Below are 12,050 nucleotides of genomic sequence, written 5' to 3'. Positions count from 1 at the left end.
TTGCAATTGTGTCCTTTTAAGATGTCGACCTTGACAGGCAGTTGGAAATAAACATTCTGGCTTAATATAATAAACAGAATATAAATGTTTTCTAATTGTAGTATCACATCACTCATCTTTCCCTGTCCTACTGAATGGGCAACAAAGACAATACTGGCAGATGAGTATTTCTTGTTTTATTTATTTATTTTTAAAGGTTTTATTTATTTTTAGAGAGAGGGAAAGAGAGGGAGAGAAACATCAATGGGTGGTTGCCTCTTGCACATCCCCCACTGGGTACCTGGCTCACAACCCAGGAATGTGCCCTGACTAGGAATTGAACCAGTGACCCTTTGGTTCAACAGGCCAGCACTCAGTCTACTAAGCCACACCAGCCAGGGCTATTTCTTGTTTTAAATGATTGCCAGTTAGTTGAGCCAGGTTTGGTGCCACTTTTTTTTAGCCCCACCCAAGGACATGCTTATTGATTTTAGAGAGAGGGGAAGGGAGAGAGGGGGAGAGGGAGAGAAACATTGATATGAGAAAGAAACACCGACTGGTTGCCTCTCACACATGCCCCAACAGGGAATCAAACCTCCCACCCTCCGGTCTACTGGATGATGCTCCAACCGGCCAGGATGATGTCGCTTTCTTTACCAGCTGAGTTGTCAGCATCTTCCAGGTAAGGAGGCAATGCAGCTAATAATAATGATAGTAATCCTAGTTACAGTTAATCAGAGCTTACTCTGTGCCAGGCGTGTAATAAACATTTCACAAACTTCGTCTCATTTAAGCTCCCTAAGACGACAACGATATTTTCAATTTTAGAGTAAGCAAATCTAGGATTAGAAAACTGAAGTAATTTGCTTACGGTCACTGAGTCACAAAACGGCACAGAGCGAGGTCGAAAACTCAACTGTTTGCAGCTCCAGATTCTGAGCCCTTCGGCTCTCTCACTCACTGTCCCTGTGTGTGTCGCGGGCTGTGTGTGTCGCGGGCTGTGTGTGCCCGCAGAGTGGACTGCACCGCACAGTGCACGGGAGACAGTCAGTGCTCTCTGTCCCAGAGGTCACCTGCAGCCACCGTACCCAACAGCCCAGTGACCTTGACGACCTAAAAGTCTCACACGTGGACCTAGAGTGGTCCTTTGTGTTTGTTCCACCCGGCTCATACTGTCCGATTTTAATACTGAACACCTGGGAAGGGTTTCTAACTCCTGAAGCTTCCCACGGAATTTGTTGTACTCTCTTATACCTGCTACATTCAAATATTCAACAGTGTCCATTTACCTAGTACATCCATTATCGTAACAAACTTCTGCGCCAAGAGGACAGGTGATATTTTTCAGACGATGGTGCAGACACGTTCACAGAGCCAGGATACAGACCTAGAGCCCAGGCTTCCTCTCCTCGGAAAGAAATAAACTGAAATGGAACTGCTGGGGAGTTTCAAAGAAATGAAATAAGGTAACACTGGAGTTGGAAGAGGCCCCAGAAGCCTAGTTTTTCATCCACCTCATTCTACAGGTGAGGACAGGGAGCCCCAGAGAGGGAGCCCAGGCTCGGAGCCAGACATGTAAGCCAGGCCATCTGGGCTGCTGCACGCCCCCGCACCACCACCACCACCACCTCGGGTGCCTGGAGAACCAGGGAGCGCACGCACCACGCCATCAGAGAACGGGAGGAAGATCTCTTAGGAGAACACTCATCCATATGACTGTTACATGGCCTGATTGGATGTGACTGAAATGGAAAAATGAAACTTGCCATAAAAATAATGTTACTGCGAATGACAGGGTTCCTAACTGGTCCCCGGACTCATAAGCTGGTCCATAATGCTAGCAGTATTTCATTTCTTCTCGCTTTTCTGAGAAAGCCGAGGACGTGAAAAACCGCGTCGCTGTCGCCTGGTTTCATGGCAGAAATCTCTTCTGACCTCCTTCTCCAGTCCCTGCTTTCCTGGGAGTGACACAGCATTAGCTTCCCACTGTCCCCTCCCTTGGTGGCTTCAGCAGAAAATGGGAAGCTGTGTTCCCGGAGCACGGCTTACTGGGAGCCCCCGGGGAGGCGGGGGTGCCAGCAGGCGAGCATCAGCTGGGCAGAGTAGAGCGGTGGGGCTGCCATCCTGCAGGAGCTCACTACGACGACCTGAAGGCCAGCAAATGGAGGGCTCGGCCAAATGCTCAAGGCTTTGTTTTTCCCCTGAGATTTAAAAAAAAGTGTTTGAAACTCATTTTTGAATGTGGTACTTAATGTATATAATCTTTTCTTTCTGTTTTTCCTTACCTTTCTTCCTTTAGAAGATGACAGTTTATCTCGACTATGTCCAAGACTGATCAAAAGGTGTCACTTTGGCTGATATCGGGAGTAGGATGTAAGCAGAGCCACCCATGCCCGTGGGTCAGCTGGGGTGGGTGTGTCAGCAGGCGAGGAGGACCTCCCTTGGAACACTCTGCCGACCTAACACTGTGGGTGTAAATTCCCTCCCCTGCCTGCACCTGGGTGGGCCGGGGGACAGCCTGCAGGTTCCTGGGCCCGGGGCTTTGTTTGCTACCGGGGCATCCCAGACCCACACCAGCAGAATTCCGGACTTGGCACTGCCCAGTTGTTTACCACACGTGTGGCCGGGAGCAGGTTCTAGAGCCCTGCGTCTCACTCCTCCCTTCTGTCAAAACAAAAACAACCCCCCCCCCCCCGCCCCCGTATTGTATATCTCAGGGATTCTGAGGATTAAATTCCGATGTAGTTACTGTGAGCTCTACACACGTACAGGGTGGGGCAAAAGTACGTTTAGAGTTGTGCGTATGGAAAATAATACAATTATTATGAAATAGTAATAAAAGAATAAACCCTGCTTTGTGTACTCACAACTATAAACCTACTTTTGCCCCACCCTGTAGAAACAAAGCATTATTTTTTTCTTAACTCTTCCCAATACCTGAGTCTTAAACTGACTTCTCAGGCAGTACTAAGTTATCATATTACAGTACTGTATAAGAAAGTAATTAACAGTCAGCACTCCTACAAACCAGAGTCTTCAGAGATGCCTGCTGAATCTAAGGGTGCCGAAGAGAAACAAAAGTGGACGGGGACATGGGCAGGGGGCAGTCTTCCTCCTGAGCTGGCCTTTCTTTCCTTCCCAGGCATTCCTGCAGGTCCTACTACTGCCAGGATCCACTCTAGTCCACAAAACCCATCCCCTACGCCCTGCCCCTGTCATCTCCCAGTCCCACTGCCCACCAGTATGCCCAAACTCCTCCTGCCTGCATGGTTGCTCAACTCCCTTACCCCCAGGTTGACAGGGCCTCACCCAGAGGGCCACTGGCTCCCCAGAGGGAATGGCTGTAGAGACCCAGCCCTAGAGACCTCACCCCCTGAAGCTAGCTCTCCCAACAGACCACACTCCATGAATGCAGCCCCAAGTAGCACCAAACTCCAAACTTAAGAATCAAACACCTTCTGTTTCCAAAGTCATAGATTCCTGGGCCTTCCCTCTGACTCGATTCCACTCTCAGATGTGCAGGGCGGAATCAATGAACAAATGAATGATGAAGCCTTTCACATTCGACTTATCATCCATCTATCCCTGGTCCATGCACTCATTCACTCAAGAGACCCATCTCCTCCCCTCCCTTCACATCCCTCCGGGCTCCAGCCCGAACACCAACATCTACGGGAACACCCGCATTGTTCCCCAACAGAAGGTGGGGTTACAACAACCATTGCAGGTACCCTACAAGCAACTTACGTGAGTTGGGTCACTCCACCGTAATAGCCACTAGGAATGAAAGAGTTCTTAATCATACATGAGATTTCTATTAAAATCCGTCCTGGGTAAAAGGGGGCTGCGTGTTTTTACCAAGAGTGGCCCCTCCCATGTCCACGTGAGTGCCACAGGCTCTTTGGATTGTTTGTGGCCAGCAAACTGGCCACTGAGGTCTAGGAGATTAACAGCAGTTGGAAAAGTGATATATGAGTCTCTGTAGATTTACAGCATTATTAAAGGGGTTCTTTCTGTGTGAGAGAAATTACGATTTTTAGTACATGACTTTAGCACTTTTTTACATTAAAAGGTGAAAGTGCTATCTTTTTATTCTCACTGAATGTCATTTTATTTAAATCAATTTGTGCTCTATGGTTTTAAAAGGGGTTTGGGACTAATTTTTTAAAAAAAGTTAACAGTAGCTTCTGCTCTATTATTTAGAGATGAAATTGTATTTATGTGTTAAATCAACTTCTAAAAATACTCATATGGGGGATCAAACCCCCCCCAAAGTTTGCTCATAAAAAATTGTGTATACGATCTATTTATAAAACTTGTTTATACAAGTTCCTACATGTTTGAATTTGTCACCTTCAAAGTACTCTCCATTTGATACAATGCACCTATCAAGATATTTTTTCCCTTCCTCAAAAGTTTCTGAACTGGTCGATTTTGATGCGTTTTAGTGCTTCTGCCATTTTTTGTTTTACCTCTTCCTTATTGGAAAAATGTGTCCCTTGGAGAACTTTTTTCATCTGAGGAAACAAACAAAAAAAGCGACTCGAGGGAAGATCGGGGGAAGTAGGGAGAGTGGGGCACAGATGGGGGTCATGCCCTTTCTGGTCAAAAACTGCTGAACATTCAACATGGGGTGGGCAGGTGCACTCGTACAGCACCCATCATGAAATGGACCAACATGTTGAAAGAGGCTCCAGAAAACAATTTAGTGAAGCCGAATGCAGCCTCTCACAACAACCCCAGCTGGTACACTGATACAGGTGGGGTCGTAGCACACTCAACTAGTGGGGGAAGCCTGTACTACAAGGGGCCCACTCTCCAGAAGAAAATCCCGTGTTTTTTTGAGTCCCCTTCATAAGATGTTTTTATGGAGTCCCCTCCGGCTGAAAAGTACACATGATCGTATAGGTGTCATAACTTGGAAATAATGACCTATTTCATGCCACAACTTACAAAAAATTGAAGTTATTTAAGTAACTGTCATTCCTTCATAACCACTATACCTTTTCTTTTCTTTATTTCCCATGGCTGTTAACAAACTGATCTATAATTTCTGGGTTCTTGCCTTTCAGATATTGATGTAGGGCTTAGGTATTGATGTAGGGCTTAGTATTTCATTTATTTCTCCCAGTACCCCTGCGAGGTAGTCATCATCATGCCCAATATTCAGAGATAGTGGAGCTTACGTAAATAACTTACCCAATTAACAAGTCGTGGGATTCAAATCCAGATCTAACCCCCAAATTCTTTACTCTTAGCTATTAATACACTACAATGCATGTTTTATTTTACTAATTTGGTAATTTATTACTGCATAACAAAGAAAAACCATTGGCTTAAAACAACAGCCATCATTCATTTTTCTCTTGAATCTGCAACTTGGGTGGGGCTCCCTGCAGAAGGCGAGTGTCTGCCCATACAGACTCCGTGGGTGGGGCGGTACACATGTGTGCATGTGTGTGTGCATGTGTGTGCGCACATGTGCATGTGTATTAGAGATCCATTTCCAAGAGGGCTCAGTCTCCTGGCTGGGGTCTCTCTGTGGCGTGGGTGGGTTCTAAAGAACAAGTGTTTCAAAAGACCAAAAGTGAAAGTGGCCCATTTCTAAGAGTCTGAACCCAGAAACAGTACTGTACCACCTCTTTGGCCAAGCACAGTCACAGAGCCCAGATTCAAAGAGAAAAGTCATGGATTCCACCTTTCCGTGGCCAGCGCACCAACAACGTGGGGCCATGTGACAAATTCCCCACACCTGGTAGGATTTCCCGTTCAGCAGCGGTTTCATCAACCTGTGAAATTGCTATTTTATAAATGCTCTCACCCCCCCCGTAACTTCTCAGATGAAAACCTCCAAACGGTAGGCAGCTTCTTGGAGGTGGGAAGGTCTGGATCTTTTTTCAATTTCCCTACAAATTCTCCCCATTGTTTTTGCAATTCCTTTTCTATACAGACAACTTGGGCTTGTGCATGGAGACCCTGGGCTTCAGGGAACTCTGTCTCTCCGTGTCTTCTTTCCAGTGTTCTCAGGAGGAGTTTCTGTTTTTCTTTAACAAGGGATATCTTTGGCCAACTCGATCACTTTTTATCACACAGGGAACTCAGCACTCTCTGAACTGCATTTTAATTAGAGAACTTTCTGGAATACTGTCATCTGAGTGCGATCTACTGAAGCTACACTCGGCTTGGCAGCTAACTAGTGCGCAGGGTCTACCACACGCCAGTAGACTGCCAGTCTGTGTAACAGGTTCAACACGTCTTCCTCCTTTAGAAGTGACGATTCATTCTACCAGTTCTGTCGCTGGGGCAAGAAAATTCCTCACCAGTTATTTCTTGGGAAAATCTTTCCTTTCACACAGGCTTGCCCTCGCTACCTTTGCCAAAATAAAACATAACTCGAGCCTTCCTGCTCTTTGTTGCTGACATTGGCCCATTCATTCCTCTACTGCACAAAGGCACTGTGTAAACAAGACACAGGTGCACCAGTCCTCACCCGGCAGACATCCCCGACCAATCACTGCTCTCCTTCCCACCAAGCCCGGGTGTGGCCCCAAAGCATTTGTGGCTGCGAAACATTTTAGTCAGCCACTACTGATCCAGCAATGAGACTTCTGGGATATATAGTATTCCCTCTCTCTTTAGAACACCTTCTGTTAGGATAATCAAGTCTTTCTGATCTCTCAAATATTGTTTGAATTCCTCATTTTTATTCAATCACCCCTCCTGCTGCCCAGCCCCTGCATCTCTTCTCCGAGAAACCTGAAGTCATACTTCACACCATCTGCAGTGCTGGCTGCTCCTCGTCCCTGGACCCAACAGTGACCTCAGCCAGGAAATGTCTCGTCACTTCTCCCCCAAGCCCCTGGGACTCAGGCACAGATCCCTCAGGCAGCAGTTCTGACCCTGGCCTTGTTCTAGTCCTGGCAACATACATATCTTGCCCCAGGACCTCAGTCCCACCTTGTGACTAGGGGCCTGGGTTTTGCTGGAATTCTACCAGATACTCCCTTTCCTGTCTGCACCCCCACATTCTCCACCTCAGGGCGGGGGTCTGGGGCCACACCCTTGCTTTACCTTCATTCTGTGTACCTCCCTGAACTCCTCCAATCACTATCTGAGTAAATTCCTGAGTTATTCCTCTGACACTCCAGGAAGCTAAATGTCAGCATATGCTTTGCTCATTTGCTCAGTACTCTCTGATACCAGATCTTCTGGTAACAAACGCTTTCTCTTCAAAAACTGTGTTCCCTTCTGTGCCCCTCCTGCCAAGTCTTGATGGAGGTGGCTTCTTAAATCTGTCGCTCTCAGCCTTCCATTGAACTGGATCTCCGACGTTTCTGAGTGATGGTGGTTCTATAATGTAGTTGTCATTTTGAGGTGGCTGTGCAAGGAGGCGAGCCACGTCTGCCTACGCCACCAGCTTGACTGGAAGCCCCAAAACTGTGTTCCTCTCTTGGGGCTGGACTTGTTCTCATCACATGCAGCTGGACCAGCTCCCTCCAGCCATTACCGTAGAATGGTCTGTTTCTCAGGCTGGACACATCTTGGTCTTTGCCTCTGGACTGAGTTTGGCCACCTCATGCCTTACTGGGGATCAGACTGGATGGCTTGATTCCAGTTATTCTAACTGGCCTTTCATGTAGACATCCTCCTCACAGCCACAATGCCTGGACTTTCAGTAGCTGTTGTTTGCCCCGCCTTACGGATGGGTGAGTCTAACGACTCAAGACAGCAGTGCGTATCTCTTACTTCCTTTGTAACGCTCCACACCAACCGGTCAGGAGTCTGGTTGTATACAACAGGTATCTAATAAATATGGCAGCTGACGCTTAGAATAAAATCTAAAGGAAATATACTCGGTGGCCAGAATCTCTCTGAATGACATTGCGCATAATGGATCAGATTAAGCATTATGATACTTTCAATTCTGTGGCTTCATTTCTGAATTAGATTCTGTAATCACTCTAGGAATAAGACACCTGACATCTGGGCTTTGCTCTTTTGAGTGTTATCCATGTCAAAGTCTTTGATCTAGTTTGGATTGAAAATGAGATTTCAAGGAAGTATTTCATTAGAAGTGGGTATTACTCCATTTGAATGGCATCCAAAGCTGTAATTTATTCTTTTATTAACTTTCTATCACATAACTCCTTTTTCTAATTATACGTCAGCCAACTTTAATTTCTTGAATGAGTCTTCTTTGATTTCAACAAAAAACACAAGGGAAGCTAAAGCCTTGAAGAAGCAATACAAAGGTGTCTACCTTTTAGTAACACCAGACTTTCTTCTCAATTGATTGTACATAACTCAGCACCTGTGTATCCTTTTGAGACACCTACTACAAGTGTTACATTTATTTAAATCATATGACCATTAAGAACAAAACTTAAAAGAATTTTTGAGTTGAAAAAACGTTAAGCTTATCAAACCCCATTACTGGGTAGACGAATTCCTGTTACTCAGTAGGAATTGAGTCATTTCACATTTTCAAAGGAGTGTGTGAGTCTGCACTTAATTTTTTCAATTGTCTATTGCTGCACATCACTCTACCCCAAAACCTAGTGGTTTAAAACAATGTATTATTTCTAGAGAAATGAGCTGACTTTTCCCAAGGCTGTGCCAAGCATTTCTCCTATAAAAGTATTCTGATGCTGGCATTTGATACAGGTCTAACTTTTATTCATAAGGTTATTATCATATCTTATACCTTACTGTATTCTCTTCTTTGTATTAAGACACTTGGCTATGATATGATTTGGGTTATGTCAACCTAGATATCTAATTGAAAGGACCCTGAGTAATTCAAGGATCCACTGTACACAAATGTTAAAACTGAAATATTCATGTCAGTGTTGAGAAGCCTGGCTTCCTCTAACTGGAGGTCTCTCCTAGAACATAAGACTCCTGGGACTTTTCTTTACCTCCCCACTTGCTCTTTCCAGACCTGGAGTGAAGGGCATAAGGGGCAATCGATTTGATGAGAAAATGTGGGAAGAGTAAACCAGCAAGCTTGACTCGCCTGTTCCCTGGTTCCCCCAGGGACTGATCTGTCCACAGGAGTGCGGGTACACTCTCTCCCCCTGGCCGCATGCTCCATGGGGCAGGCCCTCTGGAGGTCCCCCAATGTGGGCGTGGAAGAATGTCTAATTCTGGTGTTTAGTATTAGGAGGCCCCAAAGCATTCTCCATTGTTATCTATCAGTCCAGACAGGATGTTTTGATCTCCTGTCCAAAGACCCTCTGGTATTTTTTCTTAGCTTAGAATTTGGGAGGTTCTGGAAGGGTGCCATTCACAAAGCCAACGACCATCCTCAACAGCGTATCATCATCATCATCAACCATGATTACTGGTACTGGGTTAGCGCTGTGCCAGGCTACTGGATTACTCACTTTCCGTGCATTCTACCACTTAATCGAATTACAACAAAGGTCAAAGAAAGTACATACTGTATATCCTGGGGTTTTGCTGCTATTGAAATCCGCCTCCATTAATCCTTGCCCTTCCCAGCATGCACATGCCTCTCCCCACATCCAGAGCTGGGGGGCTCTCTCTCTTGCTTTGGAATCTAGGCTAGCCTATGATTTACACAGACAGAAAGCAGCCAAAGGGACATTCTTGGGCTTCCCAGCCCCGACCTTAAGAGGCCCAGCAGTTGCCAGCTCCCTTTCCCTGGAAGCCAGTCCCCTATGATGAATCCTTGGCTAGGTTCCTCCGTGAGGAGAGAAAAACTGGGGAGAGCGAGCCCTTGTGGAGAAGCCCTGAGGAGCCAGACTCACGAGTGAGCCCTGACTGTCCAGCCCTCCCGGGCTTGGCCGAATGCTGAGCGACTCCTGCCGATGCCTCGGGGAAGAGAGGAAACTCCCTGCTTCTGCAGACCAAGCCTGGCCCAGATTCCCAGACATTCAACTGTGAGAAATGATAAATCATTCTTTTAAGCCACTAAGTTTTGGGGTGGGTTGATATCCAGCAAAAGACAACAGAAATAAAATACAAACTTACAGATGCCCTTTAAAATGGCAAATGGTGTGTGTGTCACTGCCATGGTGTGACAAGAACCTTGAAAGATCTGCTGATGATTTATTAAACCATAAAATCACGGCCTATTGGTATGTAGCATACCTGTATGGTCCTAGTCATGCTTTTTTTAAAATGTCATTCTAAATGAGCCACCTTCAGAGGACAAATGACAGTATCACCTCAAGACATCAGCTCCACCCCTACTCAAAGAGATAAAAGCTCTTCATTGAATGGTAACCTTTTCCTACTGCCGGCAGAGATCTCCTCCTTCCTCACTTTGCTTCTTGTTTGATCGTGATGTAGAACAGTTTCTACGCCCTGGCTCTCCATGTGTTCCCCTGAGGAGTCCTCCCAGGCCCTCACTCTGAGCTCCTAAGGGGCTTAACTCCTCTTCAGCGTCTCCTTAATGTTCTATTCATATTTTAGCACAGTGCTCATCACACATATTACCTTATTTACATAAACCCCGTGAAAGCAGGGCCCTGCCTGTTTTCTAAGCCCTAAACAGCACTGCATATGGAGGAGGTGCTTCATGCAGATTTACTTGTTAAACCAGTGACCGAGGGAATGTCCCGGCTTCCCCCGGGGTTGGCCACTGTTTCTTCGTTTTGAGCATCCATGAGCACTTCCACTCATTCTCTCCTTTGTGATACATGGGCTGGAAGACTGAAGTCCCAGTCTTAAAAAAATTGCCAGGGTCCCAATGCAATTCTGGTTCTGCCAGAGGGCTGTACTCAATAGCTGCGTGGGACATGAAGGCCAAGAGAGATGGGGAAGTTCCTTGGCCACCAGTTGTGTTGGGTGTCCCGTGGTCTCAGCTGATGCGCGAGTTTGTAGAAGCTGGCCAGCTACCCAGTACCAACTGTGATACTAGCTTCTGTAGTTTCCTGTCCTCTGAGAGATGGCTTTGGCAATTTACCTAAATGCCTGGTGATGCCCCTTCACTCTGCAGACCCTTACAATATTTTTTTTACAATGAGCATCTAGTTCCTCAAAGTATCTTGAGTGGTTTCTGTTTTACCATTGAGTTCTAACTGACAGGGTTCTAGGGACCGCCTCCCACGAGTGCAGGAAATGCCTTATTCATGTTTGCACACCCAACCCTGCACAGTCTCTAGATCACAGTGGAAACTAATAACAATAAAGATAATAAGGACAATAATAAATATCTACTTCATGTTTACTAAGTGGCCAGCACTGTTCTAAGTGCCTTACATCCACTCACTTATTTAATCCACCCGATAACCCTGCGAGGTAGGTGCGGTTATTGCTCTCTTTCACAGATCAGGAAACTGAGAACAGGAGAGCTAAACAAACCCTTGAGAAATCACAGCATTAAATGATGGACCAAGATGTCAAACCCCGGCAGTCTGCTCTCGGGTCTGTATTTCTATCTAGTACCCACTTCCTGCCTGAAAAAAGTTTGCTGAAGGGCTTGAAAATACAACCCCTACAATTTTAGAACTCAGTTCGTATATAATTTTACTTGCATTTATCATAAAATAGCACTTTAGGATATTTTCCTTCAAGACTCGTACCTTTTTAAGATGTTCCTGGGACATGAAAACAGTTGTATGTGTATATACACACATACTCATATTTTTTTTGCTGTGCTCAACTGTATTTTCTTTTCTGATTACTCATCAAAATGAAAAAAAAAAGCCAGGGATACTTGGAAGTAACATTGTAGGAATGGTAAGAAGAACCATGGTGAAGAGCACTCATAGGTTTCATATGAATTTCTTCAGCACATCCTTCTACCTCTTGTCTGGGAGCATCTGCTAAAGCAAATGGCCACTGGTTGCAGCAACTGCCGGGAAAACATTTCTCTATTCACGGTGGCTTCTGCCAAAATGGAGAGCAAGCTTTTCTACTGAGACTCCAACGACATGGAGTGTTCAGGGAAGATGCAAAGGCATGCAAAGTAAAAAAACCTACTTGGGCATTGACTGAGCATCTGATCATCGTTACTGTGGACAAAGTACACCACCCTCAAAGATGCATAAATCTGTGTGGGGAGTGGAACGTACAAAAATAAGTGTCTGAGTATCTCCTCC

At 45.7% G+C, this 12,050-nt stretch overlaps 1 protein-coding gene across 1 annotated transcript in view; it reads right to left on the bottom strand.

Moving 5' to 3' along the window:
* Positions 1 to 12,050, bottom strand: part of NWD2 (NACHT and WD repeat domain containing 2) — a 146,481-nt gene that overhangs the window by 129,494 nt on the left and 4,937 nt on the right. The gene's annotated exons all lie outside the window — the stretch shown is intronic.

Source organism: Phyllostomus discolor, chromosome 1 (genome assembly GCF_004126475.2).
Source record: "Phyllostomus discolor isolate MPI-MPIP mPhyDis1 chromosome 1, mPhyDis1.pri.v3, whole genome shotgun sequence".
NCBI classification, from domain to species: domain Eukaryota; kingdom Metazoa; phylum Chordata; class Mammalia; order Chiroptera; family Phyllostomidae; genus Phyllostomus; species Phyllostomus discolor.
Note: the sequence above shows the minus strand (reverse complement) of the source record. Positions and strands in the feature narration are given on the sequence as shown.